At 38.8% G+C, this 24,950-nt stretch overlaps 1 protein-coding gene across 3 annotated transcripts in view; it reads right to left on the reverse strand.

The window, feature by feature from the left end:
* Positions 1 to 24,950, reverse strand: part of nckap5l (NCK-associated protein 5-like) — a 61,378-nt gene that overhangs the window by 35,564 nt on the left and 864 nt on the right. Inside the window, exon 1 of one of the 3 annotated variants that reach the window (XM_088081736.1) lies at positions 23,666 to 24,809. The exons of 1 other annotated variant lie outside the window; for it this stretch is intronic. The gene's annotated coding sequence lies outside the window, so the exon portion shown is untranslated. Of the gene's footprint in view, positions 1 to 2,260; positions 2,578 to 23,665; positions 24,810 to 24,950 lie in introns of those variants that run through there. One more of the 3 variants, XM_088081737.1, reaches the window with a different exon arrangement.

Genomic DNA, 24,950 nt, shown 5'->3' on the forward strand with positions numbered 1-24,950 from the left:
TCGAGTTTTGTAGATAATTTTATCAAACTAACGAAGTGTGAGGCACATCGCTGTTGTAAAGCAAAATTTGTAAGCAGCTAACTAACGTTATCTCAAGCAGGTTCCCAACAACAACAACAACAACAACAGCTGCATGGTAACCAGACCGGCCTTCTAACAGAGACAGGTCTTTATTTGTCAAAATGTGTCACCACGACGCGCTCGTAAAAAGGGACTGTGTTTAATTATGATTAGGCTCATATTTTAAGTTTTACAGTATTTGTGGTGTGCTCTTGTGGAGTGAAATCAAACAAAATAATAATATCAGTCACTTTAAAAATACGTTCAAAAAGAGAATTTTTGCAAGACAATGGAGGAAAATGTGAAGCGCTAATGGTGACACTGATGTTTTTCTTCTTCTACGCTGGGACAGTGTTGTTGATTATCGTGAAACATTGTATAGATTAACTATGTTGTTCACTGTAGCACTGCATACATATTTATAGTTTTTAATAATTATTAACTTACATACTAGTTTTATACATTGCATGGTAGCATAAGGCACTGTTTACACACATTATCCATATTATAATTTAAATATTTACATATTAGTGCTTATCTGTTACTGTATTTTACACACTTTACATTCTCAGCATATCAAACATACTTTTATTTTTAAATATTGACACACTAATGCTACTTGTTTACTATTACTGTATTTCTTTTTTATATTTTTACTTCTACTTGCTATACTCAGAGCGACTGTAATGAACCGTTATTTTCCCCTGGAGATCAATAAAGTGTTTATGATTATGATTATATATATGAAGAGTGTGAACAGAGTGATTTGGGGACGGACATTTGGGCTGAGAGCTGGTTTGTGATTTTGTATTTTGGGTTGGAGTATAACACGGGTGGGACTAAACGAGCATTTGCTTCTTCGTACTCCGTTTTCGGACATGAAATGTTCACTTATGCTGCCTGTTACATGTGTTCACTATTATTTTTGTGTTTCATTCATTACTATTATTCTTTCAAATGTTTGAACTTCAGTGTATTTACCAAGGACGTTTTTTTTTGCAACTGGACGCTGAGAAAACGTTGAAATATTGAGTCGAATTTTCAAAGCGCTTTGGTTGAGATGCTGCAGAGGAGATGAGATTCGTGGAATGAGGGCAGCAGCAGGAAAAAAACAATTTCAAAGGCAGCCGAAGCAGAGAGAAGAAATGCACAAAAGCTTCTTAAATCATGTCAGTCGCACTCTTGGGGATTTGGCATAGGCAAGGCCGTCTCAGGATATGTCAAACACCACCCTTTCCATCTGCCAATCAGGGAGGAGACGCAGATTGAAGTTCTTGCTGTGTAGGCAAAGTGTGTAGGCGGGAGATGTAAACAATGTGACAAAAACCTAAATCCTCACATGGTGGAATTAGATCGGGGAAGACTGAAAATGTAGGCCAAAGTCGTTTTGTTTTTTTTGTGCAGACGCACCATTACCAGGCGATTGTCTGCATCATTAATACAGATGCAGATAAATATCAAAGAGGAGGAGGAAGGCGAATGTGGGTGAGACAGAATCGGGCTGGGGGAGCTCCCTCGGTGCTGCTTCCTGTCTGATGTTTGGCTATAAGGAACCGAGACGAATCAAGCAATATTTGGGATGCGGTGGGGGGAGGGAGGATGGAGGAGGGGAAGGGAAGGGAGCTCTTTTTCCCAAAAGGGCCTGAAAGGTTGGATGTGCGCCATGGATGTCTGAGAGCAATCAAACTGAACGCAGGGGATCCGTCTTAAAAATCTGTGCCAGGCGACCTCCACACCCAGAGAGGAAACGCATCACGGGATCCTCCATCTCTCATACAACGCAACATTTCGGCTTTTTCTTCACTGCCACCTCCACCGTACACATTTTGGCAGATTTATGACACATTGTTAGCTGCAACCAAAACAATCCGACATCATTTTGTGTCGGTTCGCCGGAAATAAAAATGACAATGCGCGCTAAAAGAGCTTCTAAAATGTCATTCAACCTACAAATTAAAGTACTAACCCAACTACACCGCAAATTAACAGTCCATTCATGTCAACACCATAAAACCTCAAAAAAACACGTTCCCTCGCTGTCACATCACTTAAATCCCAAACAAAGTAAAAGAAATCTGCTTTGTTTTGACACGAAAATGCCAGAAACACAGCAAGAAGCCAAGAAAACACCATGTCAGCTACAAAAAAAACCCATCAAATCAGTATTCATATATTTACAACACATTTTGGGTCAGCTCACCTTCCTCCTGCTGTATTTCAGTCATCCAGTCAGCACAGATCTCCTCACAGCAGATTGAAATGTAAAGGCACCAGAAGAAGAAGAAGAAAAAAAAAGAGAGAGCGACAGAGAGGCCACAACCTCACATTTCTGTTTCCCGGCTGCCGAGGAGATTATTTTGCTCCCCGTTCAAAGTGCCGTCACCCTGCGAGTGAGGACGAGGAAGCCGGTTTCCTCTCTTGAGCTCCGGCTACAGAAAAGGCCTGTCCTTGGGCATGTGCATTGTGTGTGTGTCTGTGCTGTCTGCAGAGGCTGCCATGTCTCCCATTGTTCCAGGGCGAGTGAGGCAGGCTTCCTACCCCAATAGACCCTGCCTACTACAACAGCTGTGGACCAGCCCCCACCTCACTGCCGCTCTCCTTCTCCCCTCCTCCTCCTCCTCCTCCTCCTCCTCCTCCTCCTACAACTCCTGCCTCTCTACTGCTGCTGCTGCTGCTGCTAAACATTAACCCTGCAGCTGCCGGCTCAGGCCCATAAAGAGGTAGAGAGAGAGAGGGGGTTGTGTTTCAAAAAAAAGGAGGACCCTAACCATGTAGCGGACAAAGGAACTTAACAGAGAGAGGATATCCGACAGCCGGGCCGAAGTGACAGGACTTCTGCAAAGAGCCATTCAGCGTGCCCTAGAAAGAAAACAGGCTCTGAGCTAAGAGGATTGTCTTTCTCAATCACAGCGGTGATAAGTGTTGGATTGAGTCCTGTGAGACCGCGCTGAGGAAGAGAAAACTCACAGCCAACCGTTATTTCTCTTATTGATTGATTTGGTCGATGACGTGGGGGAAAATAGCGATGGTTGGACGACACTATTTCCTAAATCCAAAGATATTGAATTATGTGAGGACGATGATAGTATATATGAGCCGATATTACCTTACTGCAGACAAGTTAGTATCAGCGGATATCGGCCAATTTAAGGTCATTTCAAAACAGCAGCATTAGTATCGCAGTATTTTTTGGGGGGAACACTGAATTGTTACACAGACTCCAAGTACTGCTTTTTTAGAAAAATTATAAATATTACTTATTGTGTTTTTATATACATTATTATAATAATCATTAATATTACATATAAAAATTAAACTCTAGGCAGCCTACTAAAATAAAAAAATATCTTTTTTCAACTCACAAGATACATTTTGCTGCTATTAAAATAACTGAAGTGAGTTGAGCAGAATAAAAACTTTATCTTATTAGAGAAAATGGATGTTTTCCTTTGTGACATAATTTTGCAGTTAAAAAAAGGCAATAAAATGCAATATATTTCAGCACAATACTCAGCATATCGCAACATGTTTAAAATTGCAGTAATATTGTATCATGACTCGTTATTAACAACTTTAAATGACAACATTTCGTAGTTTGTCCACAAGAGGGCGCTGCTTTTGATTTAGATTTCTACACTGTAAAATTTCATAGTTACTTATAAACAAATCTGAAGCCTCCTGCAGACTGGGAGATTTTTGCAGTCTTTTAAGTTTAATGCAGCTACACTCTGTGACATGGATCAATAAACTGTGTGACATAAAGTTTGATGTATGCTGCGACTGACGTCACCTACTGAAACAGTCGTTGACGCGCGTCATCCATCTACGCCGCTGAAGCAGTAAGAGAAAAATGTAAACAAAGAAATTGAGCCCTCGCTGTTACGGCATTTATGTGTCGGGAAAAGTCTAAAGAAGAGGAGGAGCGGGAGAATGTGGAAAAACTTACTGAAACTAGTGAATATTTGGTATTTTTTGACTGAAAATATGATAAGTTGATTACATCAAAATGATTACAGATTATCAAACTCATTCACATTGCTAGTTTTGTCCAAAACTGAACAATTTTCAGTTTAAAATCATACAAAAAAGAAGCAGAGAAATTAGGTATTTAACATTTTTGCCAAAAAACAAAACTGAAAAAAATGTATTATTCATCAAAATAGTTCATCTCGACAATCAACCGATCGATTAAACAACAATCTCTGATACGGTTATTCTCTCACACACAGGGATTTTATGAATGAACTCCACAGCAGCAGCATGTTTCAGCAACACCTTTCTTTCTAAATGAGTGTCAGCGTGGTTCATCATGCAGGTTTTCACCCGTCTGACTCATCTGCTCTCCCTGTTAATGAAGCCACATCATCCTCAGACATACCAGACACACTAAACCAAGTCTGATGACAAAATGACTGGGCGCCACGGCAACAACAACAGGACGGAAAACACAGGTTTCATGACTTGAACGTGGGAGGATAATACGATAAAGCAACGACTGCCTCTGCAAAAACTCATCTTCACAGAATCAGATCTATACGATCTCATTTCAAAGTTGGCCTTTTTCAGTTTGACCCTAATTGAGTCGACAAGAGACCTGACCTGAATCGACTTTGACCCCGCAGCAGACTTCCTATAGTCAAAATCCAGCGCCTCGGGGTGCTCACATGAATGTCAGTTGTTTCAAGCTTTTGTCATTCAGATTTGACCAAAACGGTCTAGCCAGTTTGGCGAGTCCACACGTGTCCCAGATTCACAGCAGAATCTCAATTTCTATGTCTGAAAGGCAGCACCGAAATAAACTTTGTGCATTTACTACTGCTGAGCAAATTAGCCGGATTCCTCTCAAGAACATAAGAAGGCAATGAGTGACTTTACAAGAAATAACCCTAAGTATTATCAAAAAAATAGTTAAAATTCCCAGAATATCACCTGAAAATTTGCACACAAAAAAAGAAAAGAATCCCGAATCAAAAACAATGATCTGGAAAAAAAACCCTGCTAAAAATAGATTTTTTTTTTTTATAACATAATTTTAAATATGATGATAATAAATTATGTTTTCTGGAATGTTATTATTGTTAATAATAAAATCAATTGCTTTTTCCGTCCACTAGAAACATTCGACTAAGATATAAATGAATAAAGTAAATAACAGACTAAAAATGTGCTTATTTTATTAGATAACATAGCTTCTGATAAAGATTTACTTTTAGGACATAATTTGTAGATGAAAAAAAGGTAATAAATCGTAATATACAGTAATATATCGTACGGCAATCTCCAAATGTCACAATAATATTGTATCTGGACTTACTTTTTGTGATTATATAGTATTATGGGACAGCTGGTGATTCCCAATCTTACTACCACCAACAGAAACTGTACTTTTCCTTTGAAAAAAGACATTTATTTTGGAAAGTATCAAGTGTAAATGGAAACGCCGTCCCTAATCGTCTAAAACTGACACAGGAGGGCACCTAGCATGACTTTTTTTTTTATGTCACTATCCAATGTGACCAAGCGTCTATATTTGACGAGTCGGGAGTAAAAATGAGTTGTTCCAAAACTTCAGATTTAACAGTAAAACACTGACAGGGAACATTTTACTGCCCATACTTTTACTTAAGGTTTTGAATGCATTTCTTTTACTTTTAGTGGGGTATTTTCAGTAGTACTTTTACTTCAGGATCTAAAACTTCTTCCACTGAAACGAGAGACGAGGAGCTCTGATTTCTAACAAACAGACACTGATAAATACAACATGGAAAATCAGGGGAAGCCCCAAAGACAAAAAAACTGCACAGGTCATCAGGACTGAACCACATCAAAGAAAAAAACACACGACAGACGCCGAGCTTCACATCAAAAATCACCCAGATCAAAGCGCTCGTGTCCGGTGAGGATTTATCCTCTTATTACCGAACACATATGGTCCGTCCTGCCCGGTCTGTCCCCATCAGCAGGTCTCTAATCTGTGTCCACCTAGTGGCTGCACAACAGAGAACCTGCATGTGAACGCCACAGCTTCAATTAAATTAAATTAAAAGATTTATGTTAACAGTTTTTACTTGCACAAAGGTACAGTGAAGCAGTTTTTACTTTCTGTAATCATTCCTCAAAATGGCCATTAAAAGAACCCAAAATGTGCCAGAAATTTAAGAAAGTAAGGACATTTATGACATAATAAAGCACACATTTTACACTTTATACTCTATCTCATTTCCAACGGAAATACTGTACTTTTTATTTCACTGTGTAATTGAAATTTTAAGTTATTTTTTACATAAAAATGAATGATATCCTTTTAGAACATGGCCACTATGCCACTAATCTACCCAGAAGTATACAAAGTATCTGAAACTGTCTTCATATTGACAAATTACAACATTAAAAAGCTTTTACAAATATACTTAAGTGATCAATAGAATGTTTTAAAATATATTTTTTATATATAACACTGCAAAAATGAGCAATTAGCATAATAAGTACTTTTACTTGTGATTCTTCCAGTACAATTTTCTTATAATACTGTTGAACTTTTGCTCAAAATTTTTAATTCAGGAGTTTTACTTATAAAAGAGAATTTTTATACTACAGTTTTTTCTGTTTTACTAGGGTAAATGAACTGAGTACTGTTTTCACAACCGATCAATCAATATAAGTGGATATCTTCCAAAAATACAAGTCTTTTTAGTATTAAAGTTTTTGTGTTAGTGGCTCTCCACGACAGAGCATAAATAAACAGCAGAAAATAAAGATGAAATGTAGAGAAAATGTTTTTTTACAGGTGGCGTAGATGGAAAAGTTGGTCCATTGATAAACACAAAATGTGACAAAAGTGCGAGGGAATAAATGCTATTGTACCTAAAGCGTGTGACATCAGTGGAGCTCTGACAACCCTCCTTAAATAGTACATAAAACAAACATAAATGTAACATTTCTATCATGTTTCCACATTAGTTTGTCATCTTATTGCACCTTCTTCTTCTGTGATGGTTTAATGGCACCAGCTGTTTATCTTGATCAACCAATAATCACCTAACAGTCGCAGATTAAAAGGTACATTCATTTGCATTTTCCTTTGCAGATTTTCATAAAATTTGCATCGACTTTGCACTAAATTTAGATGGACACCTTGCTACAGTTCAGGGAAACACAGAGAGAGACTTTCGTTTTACAAATATTGTAACTAAATCTGTCTTTTTTGGGAGAATGATCCCTCCTCTGTTGCTCCTCCTGAGGTTTCTTCCATTTACTTCCCCATTAAAGGTTATTTTAGGACAGTTTTTTCCTTGATCTGAATAAAGGATACAGATTGTAAAGCTCCTTGAGGCAAATTTGTGATACTGGGCTAAATTGACTTGACTTTTTAATCTTGTCAAGTTTTAACCTTTAAGAGGAGATGGAATATGTTTTTGCACAGAAGCAGGACTGAGGATTATGTCCTACATCTCATCCACTAAACGCATGTTAGGATCTTTATCTTCAGTAGCAGGTCAACATACAAAAAGGCGCACATTTTAATTGAGCTTTGAAAAAATCTGCAAAAGAAAATGCAACCCAGTCGCTAGAAGAGATGTTGGCATTGCATTTTTAAGCACACCACAGATACATTACATTTGAATGTTATTATGTATCACAAACATGAAACTTGAGTTTTTTCTGCGTTTCAACACAGTGTGGTTAAAGTGTGATGAGGTTTAAAATTCCCGATTTTGTTAGCACAATCCCTTAAGGAAACGCAGCAAAAGTCTTGATAGAAAAAATAACTGCTTTTTGTGGCACGATCCTGCTGGGAAATGTAGTGATGTCTCTGTGAAAAACAACTGCTTTTCAGTGCGCTATCCTATCAGGAAATGTAGCTATGTCTCAGTAAAAAACACAGTTTTTGGCAGTACCCCGGCAGTTAACATGGAAAATTCACAGTAAAAAACAACCTTTTTCTGGCACTAGTGTAGCCAGAAACACAGCGATGTCTCGATGAAAAAGCCTTACTTTTGGTGGCTAGAAAACAACCACTCTTGTTGTTTGTTGGTTTCAACAGCTGAGCCGGCATCCCACCCATGCACTGCTGACATGATACATATGAAACATAAAATGTAATTTTCTTCTGGGGACTCTTCTAGCAAAATTCAAATGAATGGTGATTGATTTTATCCTCCACTGTTAAATATTACAAGTTGGGTTAATCGGGAAACAGTGGCGCTCATTCTTCAATCATGTGCCTTTAAACCACTGCAGCAAAAGACAACCAGACGACCAGACGACCAGACGACCTGACGACGCAACTGAAACGTCTCTTCAGTGGAAGCCTGGTTGACGTTAAAGTCACGTTTATTGGACGTCATAATTTAGCTGCGTTTGCATCTGTTTTCTTTGCACTTGTCGCATTTTGTTTTCATCGATATAAACAAACTTCACCTCAAAACGCAATGTGAAAATGGACATCAAACTCAGAGAAGAGTCATTACAGCAAGAAAAAATTGTTTCCAAAGAAAAGAAAAAGAAGTGAACTCATCTTTTAATCACCAAATATAGAAATGCTGTCAGCAACACAGCACAGAAACAGTTAACCACTCATATCCTCTGAACGCAGGGCTGTCAGGAGGTCGTCATACCTCCGATGTGTCAGACATTAACTCACACAGACATCTGTATGGCCTGAATGGGACATTGAGGGACAAGCTTCCTTTCTAAGAGGGTCAAAGGCTGAACAGGCCGACATGACCTGAATGAGAGTCGGTCACATGGTCCCCTGGAGCCAACACAAGGGAACGAGGATAACTCTCAACATAAAAGGTCTATTGTCATCTCCCTCTGCCGACCACTTTCCCCTCAAGTGAGGATCTTCACAAGCTCAAAAAACTCAGCACTAATGTGGACATAAAGAGTCAGGAGGCAATAAAACATCCGTCTAAAAGGAGGGAAACTTGCCTGGAAACTAAGTGAAGAGAAGAACTACAGGCGGACCGGACCTGCACATGTGACTGATTTGAAATTCAAACAAGATGTAAAAGAGGACGTCACACCTCTTTTTCAAACACATGCAGATCCTTCTGTCCTGATTACATAAAGATGACAACAGGAAATCCTTCAACCCCCGGAAAAAAACCAATACCATGCAAACAAACCAAAAAAGGATCGGTGCCGATTAGTCGTTCAACCTGATTGACTGAAAACTAACAACAGTTAATCTTTTATCAACAACTCTCTGGTTCTAGTTTCTCAGTTTAAAAGACTGAGAAAAGGGCAGCAGAGACAGACTCTTGTCTATCTCTACTGCCCCTTTTCCATCAACATTAACCCGTGTATGTAGCTTTTAAAAACATGAGAAAACCCACTAAAAACAGGCTATAGATTTCTTTCCCATTGTCAGTAAAGCAAAGCTGTGTGCACATGTCTGCAGCAGGCGAGTATGCATTTTTGTGTGTGTGGTTTTTTGGAGGCCAGTAAAAATGTTATGCTGGTTACTTTTCCAAATATATCTCTTACTTGTTCAGTCTCTCAAACTTGGTGCATGATAATTTAGCACAATGTTTAATAGCTGCTTGGGTGGAGACGGACGGTATTTTTTGGCGGTATTTAAACAGATAATTCACCCATAAATGAAAATTCAGTCGGTATCAATTCACCCTCATGTCGTTGGAAAGTTGGGTGAAGTTTTATAGTCCACAAAACACTGATGGAGGTTGACGGGGAAAAGGAATTGCACTCATCTCCACAACAATTAAAGCAAATAGCGACCAGGATTCATACATTAAAATAAATACACATTAATAACCCAAAACATGATGCCAGTGACCTTTTTCAAAACAACTTGGCACATTGGGGCTTCAGGACACTCAGAGAGCTTCGGACAAGCAGTATGGGGACATTTTGTGGTTTTATTATGTATTTTTTGTGGACTTTGTAACTTAATCTAACTTTCTATCAGCAGGAGGGCGACTATATAATGACTGAATTTTTTTTATCTTTGGGTGACCTATCCCTTTAAGGAGCTAAAATTAGTGCATTTAGCCAGGTGTTGTGTTGTGAGCTGGAGGTGATAAACACCCGTGACAACTGCAGAATGATTTAACCCAATTGTACACACTCTGCATTACTGAGAACTTAATCGTATGTAATTGTTAAGATTTGCTGCTCTGCATAAATATTTGTCACATATAATAAATTGAATATTTTTGTGGTTTCGGACTGTTGGTTGGACGAAAAAAGTGATGTGAAGATGTCACTTTGTGCTCTGGGACAGTCTTTAGACATTTTACAGACGAAACAGTTAAATTGAGAGAACAAATGGAGATTAACTGATAACAAAGGTAATTGTTGCAGTAATTAGTTGCAGGCAGCCGTAGTAAAAGATACAGAAAGCAGCGATCGGTTAGCAGATGGTCCACTTTTACATGCCTGTGGTCAGATGGCGGCCGAAGCGAGGGATCTGTCAGTGAAGTCCTGAATCGGGGTTGTAAATCAGACTCGAGGGGCACAAACCTCCATTGAGGGTCCGACAGTTTAATGGCCACTGATGGCCGCGACTCCACGAGAGGATGGAGAGCTAATCCACCAACAAGAAATGTGACACTAAGGCCTCGGCGTGGAGATGTGCAGGGTTTAAAGCTGGGGCTATAAACACCACAGTGGTGTCGCTGGAGGCCTCTTGTGTTAATTTGCATGAAGACTCGGCTCAGTCGCACCTCATTAGGAAGTCAGGAGTTGAAGCCAGAGAGCCGTCATCAGGGGCTTTGTGAACTCTGTTGGCTATCTGTGCAAATCTTAAAGAAATTACCTTCACAAGTAGAGCTGAAATTATTCATCGAAGGTGAGAGAGGGAATTGGAAGCTGTTTTGATCATCATCACTTATTTTTTTAGATAAAAATTTCAAAAAGAAAAAAAAAACCTCTGGTTGCAGCCACAGACTGAAAAACAGAAGTGGCCACCATGACCTCCCCCACTGGTGTGAAGCCTTGAGTTTGGTTTTCTGGTCGTCCTGGGGGGAGGACAGACACCGTGCTGACACATTTTGCCCCAGAGCTTCAGCGTCAGGTGTGTGAGGGAGACACACCGTGTGCTTCACTGCCTCACTGTCAGGTGGGGAGAGTCCATGTGCTTCACGGATGAGGGATGATGAGGGAGGTGAGGGAGAGATGGGATCCCGACCCCCGACAGTTTCAGCACATCAGGTGAGAGAGACACTGTGCGCCATGGAGCTTCAGCGTTAGGTGAGAGAGCCCGGTGAGCCAATGACTGCTTGTCAGCAGTTGTGACACTTTATAGTTTGTAAAGTTAGAAAAACTCTGACAGTTATGCAATACAGTAATCTGTGTCCAGTCTTCTAAATGACTCTGTTAAATTTCGTTGTGCGTCTGAAATGATAAGTGTCCTCATTATGGAAGATATTGAAATTCAACTCAGGGTGAGCTGCTGGAGGCTCACGTGTTTGAGTTCCAGTGCTGCTCACACCAACACAGAAATGGTTTGACAAAAGCCTCATTCCCACTGCACAAAAAAACTCCTAAAACCTGCATATATCTGGCTTTTTAATGCAATGAGAATGCGTAGGATCAGCATTCACACCCGGGTCAAATGACTCTGCAGTAGACAGGTTATTTTTCACCTCTGATAGGCATTGATGGAAACACAACACCAATTTAATACATTTGCTCCGAGTTTGAAAGAGAGACTGAATAAGTAAGAGTTATAAAAAGAGAAGAAACCACAAAAAAGTTCTCAAATACCTCTGTCACTGCTGCTGCCGACAGTGGTGAGTTCACTGGTAGTGGGAATACAGTATTGAGTGGGTTTACCCGTATTTGAAAAACCCGCTTACATGATCTAATTTTGGTGGGAAAGCGATATTTGTCAATAAACTCCTTAATAACTGTTGGGTAAAATGATCATTTCTGTTAGTGTGTGTGTGAGAGGCGCAGCAGCAGTACCACCAACAATTAAATCGCATTAATCCTCTGCAAAAAATAAAGTAAATAAAATATCCTAACATCTGAAGTGAAAACCGAATACCTACCCAATTAACAAATACCTGAATAGCCGAATAATTGGGTCCAGCCCTAGATATTATTTTAAAGCCATATCGCCCCGCCCTGGTTGCAGACTTATTATTCACAACTTTAAAAGCAAATGTCTTTAATCACTCCTGAGCTGTGCTGACCTTCATAAATCCCCCAGATGTAAAAAGATTCAGAGTATGCTCTCCAGTTCATTTCTACAATCATAAAAGCCCAGTAATGAAAACCATTCGTCGCAGCCTCCATTAGATGCAGGTTTCATACCACCGTAAATACTCCGCAGAGAGGTGGCGCCCCCCTGCCAGCCAGACCACGAGCTTTGTAACCAGACTGACATTTTGTCCAGCTGCACACGACTACATTTCCATGTGTGTCAGCAAACGCCTCTAATACCTGACTCCTCAGTGAGTCATATTCGCACCAAACTACTGAACCCTGACATGCCTGGAAAATATGTGGAGGTTGAACAAGACACGCTGGTGAGGAAGCCAAGTTAATCCAGGTCATCACATCCAGAGAGGCTACAGAGCTGCTTTATGAGCACACAGTCAAACAAAAACCTCCCCAAAAGCCAGATTAGTCCAACTATCTTTGGCCTTCACTCGATTTTTTGGTATCATGACGCTGGCTCAGTTTTATCACCATGGTAACCGGGGTAGATCACTATGGCAAACTATGCTGCATGCATAAAAATGTGTCAAAACGGCCCGACTGCTGATCAATCAGCTCACTGTTAAAACTGAGCCAGCATTCAGACGGAGAACCTGCTGAACCAGGTACTCTGTGATTAAAACCGAAATCTTATATTTTAGATTTTTACTTGAGTGTAGTGAGGAATACCACTTTTTAAAAAATTCCCGAGTGATGAAAAGATTACCGCTCCTCGATGGAACTCAAGAATAAAAGAAACATATTTTCCTTTTTTAATTTCGCGAAAAAAAAAAAAAATCCCCCGAGTTGAAAATATATTTTTTAAAAAATAAATAAAAAATGTCAGCACAAAGGACACATATTGTAAATAAATCAGAAAGTGCATCAACATGTCACTCCAGCTTCCACTGCAGAGACAAAAACATCGGAAATTAAATCTAATCCTCAACATTCGAAAATGTAAACAAAGTTTTAAAACCAGCTGATTTCCAAAATCAACTTCTGTGAAACGTATCCGCTAGATTCAAAAGTGCTCTTTCATATGATGAGTGGAGTTAGTTAGTGACCCAGAATACATCGATAATTTGGCTCATGTCAAAAATCTCTCTCTATATAGATTTATTTATTTTTATATAATAATAATAATAATAATAATAATAATAATAATAATAATGACAATAATAATAATGAACACTGAAGGAAACAAAACCAGGAGAAGTTTCAGCTGGTTGTAGTCTGAAGTCCTCACAGAGAGACACCACTAAAAACATGTCACACACTGTCCCTTTAATAATAATCAATCTTAATAAGTTACAGGGTAAAGTCTCTAAAAGGGCAATAAACTATAAACACAATGACAACACAATTAACCCTTTGAACTGAGCAAACTGATGTGATTTATTGCAAAAACATGGGAATAAAGGTAATGAGCAACTTAGTAAGAAATGTCCCACAAATTGCAAGAAACAGATTTAGAAAATTATTATTAAAAGAAAGAGAGAAAAAGTTACAAGAACTACATTTATAATAATCATAATTGTATATTTGAAATTATTTTACAGAATTATTATAATTTTTATGTATTTTTTTCACAGGTAATTTCCTTGTTTTGTTGTCCTACTTTTTTTGTTTATTTAGTTTTATTTGTCCTTTTTGTTGTTTTGTTATTTTCAGGTCATTTACTTGTACTTTTTACAAATATGAAGTTGCCTTGTTCCCATGTTTTTGAAAGAAATCAAGCCAATTCACTCATGTTTCAAAGGGTTAAAACGGCAATAAGATAACACCAAAAGTCCACGATCAGGATCTATCAATAAATTTCAAAAATACCTATTTTTCACACTGTAATGTCAAAAAAAAAAGCCAAAACAAAACAACACCGGCAAACAAACGGAGCTGCTGGTCGACAGAGGGGACACGCCAGCTGAAAACCAGCTCTGTAACAGCCGCAGTTACCCAGAATCACACACACCTGAAGCCAGGTGAGCTAAAGCGACTTATACGAACGTAATGATGCAGCGAAAACAGTGACACCAGATAAGAGACGGTACAGGAGGAGCGTGAGAGGTTTGGCGATGGGCAGTGTCTCCACATCTGGCCGCCAGCCGCAGCGGCTCAAACTGCTCCAGCAGTCGGGCACACTCATCATCCACATCCTTTTCTCAAGGTCTGGCCAAAGAGGAAGACCTATTTATGGTACAGAATCGGAGATAATATGGAGGGTTATATATGGAGATCCTTATTTAAGCCTCCGAAACAATCTGCTCTCCATCACTCCGACAAAACACGACCTCCCTGGGAGGACTAGCGATGTTTTTCAAGGCGTATAGGTTTGAAACAGGAAGCTCGTGAGAATTTGAAAACAGTGAAGCACTAAAGCACCTTGTGGGAGTGGGTTTAGGGATTGGGGATGAAGGGGGAGGGGGTGCGTAAAGCTCCTCAGCAACAACTTTATTTTAAGTCACAAGAAAATAAACTGCAGCGGTGCACAAAGAAACACTGTTAGGATGAAAAAACCTCCCACTGACGCTGTTATTCTAGATCTACATCGTCTTAATCCGAGTTATCACGGGTCATAAATATAAATAAGAAAATAAAAACCGAATAAAATTGTGGCCATTAAATCCTTTTTTGGCCAAACAGGACGCGGTGGGGACTCGGTTTGCTTGAATTGATTAAAGCTACATTCCTCGCCATATTTTCTTTGGCCAGACTGATGAATTGGATGTTTGTTGCAGCTGCAGCAGCGAAAGCAGTGTTTTGCCAACTTCAATGTTTGTATGACCACAGATTCCTCTGTAGGGTGGATTTTGAATGAGTGTGAGCTCTTTGCTCGCTCTCGTGCTTTATTAGGATTCCTGCAGCGTATTTAATCACGCACATTTCGGATGCAGCAGTAACAGTTTATGTGAGGATGGAGAACCTGAGGGCGACACTCTGAGTGATTCTTCTGCATACAGATAACATGGTTCATACGCATTTTACCGATAAGTTTCCATGACTCTGAGGCACATTTTAAGGACAGGACAGTCATTAGCTTTTTAAAATATATTATTTTAAAAAGAAGAACTGAATATTTAAATATAACTTAGGGACTGTTCTTTATTTATGGGGGGCATGTCAAATGTTTTTTTAACACTGGGGAGGGACCTGTGCTTTTTATTTTGGCTTTAGGGGAGGGGCATACAACTTTAAATGGCTTTACCCCCTACTTTAGGGGAAACCAACAGGCCATTTTTTCTTTAAAAGTTTTGGTGATTTCTTATTATTTTAATTTTGATGATTACAAAAAAATGTTTGCCATTGTTTATTTTTCATAAAAAAATGTTTGACTACTTTTTAAGAAAAACTTTTGGCCAAAAGGGCAATTTTTAAAGAAAAAAAAATTGGCCTGCAGCCATGTTTTCTTCATAAATCACCTTACAAATTACACCATTTATTACAGAAAGACACTGTAAAAACAGAAATTATTGTTGGAAATTCGAGTTTCAGCCGATCATTGAACACATTAAGTGTTATTATACAGATACGTGAAACAAAATTCAATAACTTTTCCAAAACTTTAAGGGTATATTTAGTTTTCCAAAACTTTTCCAGGCCTGGAAACTGCTATTTGCAAAGACCACGTCTTTTCCAGGTTTTTATATTTAAATAAACCCTGAAATAATCACATTCAGGCTTGAGCTGAAGGTTTTCCAAAGAGACAATGCAGGAAAAGACAGTTCTTTGATTTAAATATCTGCATAGTGTAAACAGTCATGAGGATGCTGCAGAGCTCTCCGTCAGTCTCCTCCTGCTGTGAGCGCCGCTGTATCGCTCCGACTCTGTGGGGTAATTAATGAATATTTTGCGATGCTAATGCCGGCTGCAGGAGTGCCTTCGGTGTATAACCATGGTAACGACAGTACCTGCATGCATGCATCAGACAGCGGGGCGATAACACTGATAGCTGATAAGGAGAGGTCCCTGCCCCGGCCTGGCCTATCTTCAAAGCGTGGTCGTTTATGCAGAACGGGGGGAGGGGGGATGCTGGAGAGATAGGCCGACTGCAGGAGGCTCTGACCTGTCTGCGCACCCCTACCAGACTTCAAACTGACTAAATTATTGTCCCACTGCTCTTTCCTCCCCGTAAAACGGCTGAACTACGACCTAACAGAGTGATATTTCACAGGAGGACTGACCTTGAGAGTCGGTAAGGTCTTTTGCTCCATAAAAAAACACATTTTTGCCTCGAGAATAAGCTGAATGACGAGTCAGTATCACAACAGATGAGACTAGTAGTGGAGCAACAAATCGAAAGAAATATTTATCAAGCAAATATAGTGAAGGAATACGTGTATAGTGAACATAGGAAAAAAGCAAAATATTCTCTCATTCCAGGTTCACCAGGGTGAGGATTTGCTGCTTTTATCAGTTTTATATTATTGTGAACATATGTATTTAAAAATATTTGGGTTAAAGACTGGTCGATGGACAAAACAAGACATCTGGAGACATCACACTGGACTCTGGGAACTCTGAGGGGCTTTTTCTTTTGTTATTTTTCTGACATTTCATTGACTAAATTGAGTTGATTGATAATGAAACTAGTCATTAGTCGCAGCCCTGATGCCACGCGCATCTCTGTTGACTATTTCTCTGATTAATTAATGAATAATTCAGAGAAATGTGAACATGCCATCACAATGAGACGTCTGCAAACGTCTTGTTTTGTTTGACCAAAAGTCTAAAACCCAAAGACACTTAGCTTAAAATGATTTAAAAACAGAGAAAAGCTGCAAATACATTTCAGAAGCTGGAATCAGAGAGTGATTTGCTTAAAACGGCCCAGCTGCAAGAAGAAAAAGTTGGCATTGTACGTTTCGGCAAACCATGAATGCGTTACATTTGCACATTTGATATTCTAAACTGACGTAATATATAAGCTGAATTAATCATCAAGAGGTGGAGGGGATGGATGCCATGACGCCATAAGGCAAGACACGTGCAGTATTACCTACAAACTTGGGTGTTTTGTAGCATCCCGTCAGTGTTTTTCAGGTATACCGCACAAAAAACAGCTGTCATTTACAGAGAAACAGCTGCTATTCTTGCAAGGGTTGTGGCCCACAAACTGGGTATTTTAAACCCAAAACATGATTTTGGCTAACCATAGACAACTGGTTTTGTGCCTAAACCTAACCTTTTCACATTTTTCCCATTTGGAAAGCCTTTTACCTAAACACTGCTGTGTTTCCAGCTGGGATAGTGCCACCAAAACAGGCTATTTTAAGCCAAAACATGATCTTGCCTTAACCAGAAACCAGGTGGTTTTGGTGCCTCAACCTAACCACCTTTCCCACGGCACTATTGAAACAGCATGTTTAACACATCCCCTGCAAAATAAAAAATGCAACATATCCATTCTTTAAAGAAACATACGATGCCAACATTTATTTTGGAGACTGGATTGTTTCAAAATGCTTTAAATGATAATTAAAATAGTCAAGATTTATTTTTTCAACAAACCCACAAACTGTTTCTGCTCTAAATTGCTTGAAAAGTCTCGTATTGCCACAACTAAGAAGCTGGAACTTTATCACTTATCAATGTTGTTGTTGGCTAATTTCCTGACGATCAATTACCAGTTAATCATTTCAGCATTTCGTTTGTTACTTAGAGACAGTTTGCAGTAAAAATCAGCTCCATGAATATAGAGGTGAAAAGAAATTTGCCTGCGATGGAGGGCTTGTTAGTTGATACCTGCTTTGATCAATTATACTTATTATGATCAGGTTTTCCACTGTATCATGTTTCGTGGTGAACTGCAACACCTAATAAATACCTTAATAACTAAAACCAGTTAAGAGAACCGACAGCCAAATTAAACACTTACTCCATGCCACGTTTCTGCTCTATAATAAAGCCTGAACACCGTCTGTGGCTGCAACAAGATGTGGGACACAAAGGCGTGCAGAACATCTGCGAACAATTAGAGGCGAACAGAGCGAGCGAGCACTTATACTGCCCATTACACTTGAATAAGTCACTGGCTCGGCTCTTCATGATGTAATGCGGCGCAGCTTGGATATGCAATCTCAAAGTTGCGCTGGGACAGAACCTCTCGCAAAAACTTCAATCGAGCTCGAACATGGAGCACGCCGGCCGTAAATGTAATCCGGCGAGCGCAGAGTGGAACCACATTTATCTGCAGCTCTGAGGTCATTCCTCAGGATGAAATGTTCACAGCGTCGGTGGGTCGTCATGTTTCTGACCAAATATTGTTCCAAATGTGACACATTTATGCACATTAGTCCTTAAATCCTCGCAGCCTCCCAGGCTCATGTTTAAATTCTTTTAGTTAAATGCATCAGCTGAAGAAATTACACCTAATCAACTGGGCAAACTTTACATTTACGCTGCTGAGTTTCTGCCCGTGCAGTCGTGTTTTTAAATCCCCCCCTCCACCCAAAAATGTGTTCAGTTAATTCCTACATCACCTGGATGTTTGAGCTTCACTCTACAGAATATTTGTGGTAGAAGTTTCAGAATTTTTCTGGTCAGCTTATCTTAAATCTAAGTTTCACTGGAAAAAGACACGTTGTGTCCAGCAGTAAAACTTCTGAAAATATTTTGATATTCATAGATTGTTTTAAAAAGGAGGTAGAGTAGTAGACATTAAATCAGGAGCCGTTTTTACACAGAGATCGCAAAGTCCCCCCACTTTACCGCCCCCGCACATTTACACAGAACAAACGATGGCGGCATCATTCCACTCCTGTGCGTGATTAGACGCTTTCAATCAAAATAGGCGACGGACGTGACGTTGAACACACGCGCAGAACATTAAACTGTAACCGAGGTATGAGGATTCATCCACAGCAAACTGGAAACAAACTAACAGCTCTCCAGCTTATAGATTAATAGTTTTTGCTAATTACAGTAGTGCTCTGTGGTCACAAAATGTGACTAAGGATTCACGGACTGGAGCTCTGCAAAAGCTGCTTTTTGTGTGTGTGTTTGTGAGAAGCAGAGAGCTGCAGGAGAGAGGGGAAATGAAATGCCATCGTCAGTGTCTTACACTGAATCCCTGCATTCAGTATCGCTTTCCAGCTCCTCCATTTTTGTTTGTTTTGGTGCCATGCACCGTGTAGACGCCTCCTCGGCCACGCGGACAGACACAAAGCGTTATTAGATGATTTAACAAAATAAACAATTTAGCATAATATGAAACGATAGACATTTTTCTTTCGCCGGACTACATATTTCATCATATCGCACAAACCTCGTTACAGTGCTGTTACTACCTCGGTTACTACCTTCGTTCAGTCTTGAACAGGCAGTGTAAATGCGGCTCTTGACTGATGATTCAAATCTCCGACTTTCAGGGGCAGCCCTCCAAAACACGCGGTCAAATTGTCACACCCGTCCCATCAATGGTCCTATCCTGCTGGCTGTCCCTTTTACATCGACACAATTTCGGCGTTATTAATGGATCGCAATTTCCCCTCCCTGACATCAATAAAGTACTTCTGATTCTGATTATTACTCCGCTGCCGGCTCAAAGGCGAGACAACTCTGCTTAATTAACTAATACTTGTTATTTTGAACTGCCCATCATGAGTCAAACAGTGTTACAAGAATATAGTAACAAAAAAATCAGTGGCGTACAGTTTTAAAACATGTCTAGAGGGGATCTTTGGGTTTAGAAAACCAAACTTTTGTCTAAAGGACCTCTCAAATGCTAAAAAAGGCGTTTGAATCCCCTCGTTTCAATCATTTTCGTTTCTCAGGAAACTGGTCCATCACTTTGTTCCCATCATGAGGTCACTGTTTCGATGAGTCTTAGTGCCATGAAGTCTTCGAGCATGTCTCACATGATATACGGCATTTGTCTGCAAATGCCAAAAGCAACAAACAGCAACATTACATCAACAGACAATTTGGAGAAAGACACGAGTGGTGCGTCATTTCTGCAAACACTAAAAGATTCATAGAGCATTTCATAGAAGATCCTCGGTGAAACTTAAATATTTTACAGCCTGAACGCCGGCCAGAGTTCAAACAATCCTTCAGTCCTCATTTCTTCTGACCTAAAGTTTGGTTTTTGTTCAGAAAATGATGAGACAATCAAAGCAGCGTGAGTGTTTATCTGGCCTCAAACCAAGAGACACAGATCATTAAGTGTGGATGTTTTTCCCATCAAAAGGACTCTGTAATCTCTACGCAGCATTATTTTAGATGTTTGAAATCTTGTTTAATCTCAGCAGTGCCGTACGATTCATTAAGATTACTGGCTCGTGTTTTACGGCCAATAAAAATCCTTCACAATGTGAGAACAAACAAGAAACAATCCACTCCTCGTGACTAGAATGCCATTCAGAAAATGTGGACGGTATCACATTTGCTCAAAAGCAGCATTGTTAAAGTATGATCCAATAACACGTATTCAGTGCCAGCACCGCTCCAAAGAAGCTCCTGCACTGGCCAACGCGGGCTCCAATCCAGTCCATTACTTTGAGGGGAGTGCCCCTATAAAAACTGAAAATATTAGTCAATTATTTTTTAACTTAATGCCAAACATTCCCTTGTTTTATATTTAAAGCCCAGAGGATTTTTTTATTCTTTATAATCATTAACTTTGGTCAGACATCACTTATAAACATTGATGTAAAATGAAATGCACAAACGCATCTGGAGTTTGCAGAAGCGCACAATGCCAACGTTTTCTTTTGGTGACTGGGCTGCGGATGGATATTTGCTTAATATCTTTTAAATTGTCAGCTCTTTTTCCTGTCAGTTTGTGGTGTTTGTTTGCTTCCTGATACTACTGCTATTACAGACACCAACTAGAGAACCTTATCTCTTAAAATGATTTTAAACTTAGAATAAAGGAAGTGGTCGATAGCTGATCACGATCGGGAGCGACATTTCTCTTCTTGTGCTGCTTTCAGATTCTTTTTCACTAGTATTTAAATCTTCGAGGTCTGAGGAAAATGGTGTATTTTCTTTCAAAAACATGGGGAAAAAAGCCAACAAGCAACTTGGTAAGAAATGTTCCAGGAATTGGGAGAAATTAGTAGATTAGAAAAACATTTTGCAAAAGCCAGGGAAAAAAAAGAAGAAAAACTATATTTATAATGATCATAATTACATATTTAAAACTACCATATGTAATGAAATTACTGTAATTTTTTAAGCACTTTTCCAGGGGTACTGAATATGTCATAGTGACATAGTGACGAGCAAATTAGCTGCTAGCTAATTAAAATAAACAATGTATTCAGTTAAAATAATATATCTGCAATAAATGAATACAGAAAATCCTTTACAGATATATTTTAAGTTACATAAAACACTTTGATGTTATTGTTTTCCACACACACACACAAAAATTACTTCTTAAAATTATATTTTTAAATAATGATATATTTAATTCATAAGTGTAAGATTTAGGGATATTAAGCAGCATCTAGCGGTGAGGATGCAGATTATAACCAGCTGAAACTTTAACCTGGAGCCAAACTTTCCGCAGAGGTCGGACCAGGTGATTTATAGCAGTAAAAACACTGAATAAATCATTTTCACATTAATAAAATCTGTGTTTTTCTAACACTGCTCATCCTGGAGGGGCTTCGAACTATGTTGGCTGACGCAAAAACACATATGTTCATATGTTTACTGTATGTTTGATGTTTGCACTGAAAACTAAAGCAAATTCCTTGTAAGTGAAAACCGACTTGACAATAAATCCCTTTCTGATTTCCAGAGTCAGTGTTTAGTTTGTCCATTTGAGGCTACTGTAGAAACATGGCGGTGCAACATGGCCGTTTCTGTAGACGAGGACCCACTAACTCTGTACGGCTCATACTATGGTGATGAAAACAAACTACTCTTACTTTCAGGTGATGACACACTTCAGAAAACACACTTAAATTATATTCCATTCATGCCAATATATCTCCTCAAATCCTACACACCGGATCTTTAATTCTTTTCTTTTTACAACACGTGTCTCACTTTAACGAGAAACCAACTGTCAGTTTATTTTTTCTGGAGGCTCCATATTAGATCACGATCATCCTCCAAACTATGACACAAAATGCTGCTCATGCATACACAACAAACATCAAAACATCTGCTTAATGGAGAAACTTACATTAATGAAAGACTTGGACAGGATATGTTTAAAAACTGTACTGAACATATATCCTCATTAAGATCAAACAAGATATATTTATAGTTAAGTTAGTTAGTTAAGTTAAGTTTTAATCTGTTCATAGTTTGTTTGTGATTCTATTGTTTCTGTTCTTAAGTAACACATGTACGCAGCTGAACCTCCTTTCAAATTATTGTTTTAGATTTTATTGTTTTCTTTGCTTTTTGTTGTTGTTATTTTTTTTATTCTTCCTTTTATTTATGTTTGATTGTTTCTCACCAACATACTATTGGTGTCTTGGTTGCCTGTTTAAATGATTATGTAACATAAACTTCCTACTTATTTTTTATTTTATTTTATTTATCTCTAATTTTGTTGTTGAAACCAAAAATAAGAAAACGTCAGAATGCTGTTTTGTATGATGTGAACCAATTTAATTTAAAAAACAAACTGTTTAGCATCAAACTGTGCACAGTAAGTCTCAAACATCCACATGATGCAAAAAAAAGCACATTTTTGAGTGGAAATGTGCTTTAAACCAGCTGGTGAAAATAAACATCCCTGCAGACTAATGATACAGGGTTTTAATAAAGGAAACTGTGATTAATCTGTATCACCCTCCTTTAAAAACGATCCAAACTTCACATTACATAAACCAGGCTGGTTGTTCCTGCACTACATCCCTGCTGCAGACACATCCACACCTTAATCCATTCATTACCGGGAGCATTAAAGCCCGCTGTCTGCAGCCGCAGCCTGAATACTGACACACTGTTTCTGTTTAATGATCATTTCTGTCATGAAAACTGCATCATTGTGAGAGGAGAAAAAAATAAAACATGCTCCGTTTGGAGTCTGGTGTCAGTTCCTTTTCCATGTTCCCCTTTCAGGTTTCAACCACTAAAACGAGGATAAAACTGCGACATTGCTGTTTTCAAGCTAGCATGCAACAAAAACGCACTTTAGCTCAGAAAAATGTCTTCTTTTTTTTTTTTTTTTTTCCTGGGACAGGCCCTCCGAAAAAAAAACCCAAACCCCTGCACCGAAAATGAGTCCCCTCCGACACGCCGTTACGCCCTGTTTCTCCCACAAACAGACACAAAAACGCCGGAAAACACCGGGGCGTTTCACGGTAAACACGCACACACAAACATTTGGCTTTCTGTCCGATCGGACCTTCACTTCACCGGCGCTGCCGATCAATGAAAAACACGCCAAACGCCTCTGTCGGTATTCGCGCAAATCTCTCGAGCAAGCTAACAAGAAACGACATTTTCCTGGTTTTTAAAAACTCACCTCATTTGGTTGGAAACTGCCGAAGACGACGCCGCCTCTCCATGGTTAATAAAACACAGAAATATACTGTTTTTTCTTTCAAATCTGTCTTATCTTGTGCTCATTTCTGCAGCGTCCTGTCCCTGCGGCAGCGCTCTCCTCTCTGCCTCGGCTTCAGTGTTTTGGGTTGAGGAAAAGTGATGTCATTGCATGAAATTGCATTACCCGCCCCAATTTTTTTTTTTTTTTTACTTCAGAGGCTGTCCCCCCGCCATGCTGCCAAACATAACTTTAACATACACTTAAAGGTCCAGTGTGACGGATTTACGGGGAACATTTAGGCAGAAATGGAAAATAATAAAAATAACTTTTCTTTAGTTTGTAATCACCTGAGTTACAGTTTTTTAGAAAAGTGGATGCTAGTAAACAACAGTGTGTGGAACAGTGAATATTTGTTTCAAATATTTTAGTGTTATTATGAATTATAATGGTTCATTTAAGATTGCCATCATACATAAGCTCGTGTAAATGTAATTGTAACTGAAGTATATTTTGTGCAATAGTGCTGTACTTATGTTAAAGTACAACTTTAAACTCCAAGTGCAATATTATTATTTATTCTGTTTACTTTTACTTTTAAACATTATTTACTATTTACTTTATAACTAGACAGTTTGTATTTTATTTTATTTCAGACACTTTGTATTTTATTTTATTTTATTTTATTTCAGACACTTTCATTTTTTTATCTTATTTTATTTTCACTTATTTGATGCTCTGTTGTATTCTTTTTTGCTACTGAATTTCTGGAACAATCTGGCACAAGAATTTCCTTCAGGATTAAAAAGTTCTTATCTTTTCTTATTGTTTGCTGTTCTCAGTAAATGTAGGAAGTTGAATTCATCAGTAGATGTTACTCTCGATCTTTTTGACAGGTTAGTTTCACCAGTTATGCTTTATGCATGTGAAGTGTGGGGGGTGTGAAAAAATAGATGTGCTGGAGAAAAACTACACATCAAATTTTTAAAGTACATTTGAAAAGTAAAAATGAGAATTTGCAGTAACATGGCGTATGGAGAACTGAGAACAGACAGCCGCTCTGTGTCACAGTTTAAAAAAAAGAATCACTGGATATTGGGGGAGATTGTTAGAGGGTAAAGAATTCAGTTGCATAATGTATAATCATTATGTATAATCATTATGTATAATCATTATGTAAAATCATTACGGGCATATAAGCATCGCCCCGTGTTCTGCAGGTTAAGCAGATGTTTGCTGAAAATAACATGCTGACTTGCTGTTTGCA

This window comes from Plectropomus leopardus, chromosome 9, assembly GCF_026936395.1.
Source record: "Plectropomus leopardus strain MGB_pleo_1.0 chromosome 9, ASM2693639v1, whole genome shotgun sequence".
Taxonomy (NCBI): Eukaryota; Metazoa; Chordata; class Actinopteri; order Perciformes; family Serranidae; genus Plectropomus; species Plectropomus leopardus.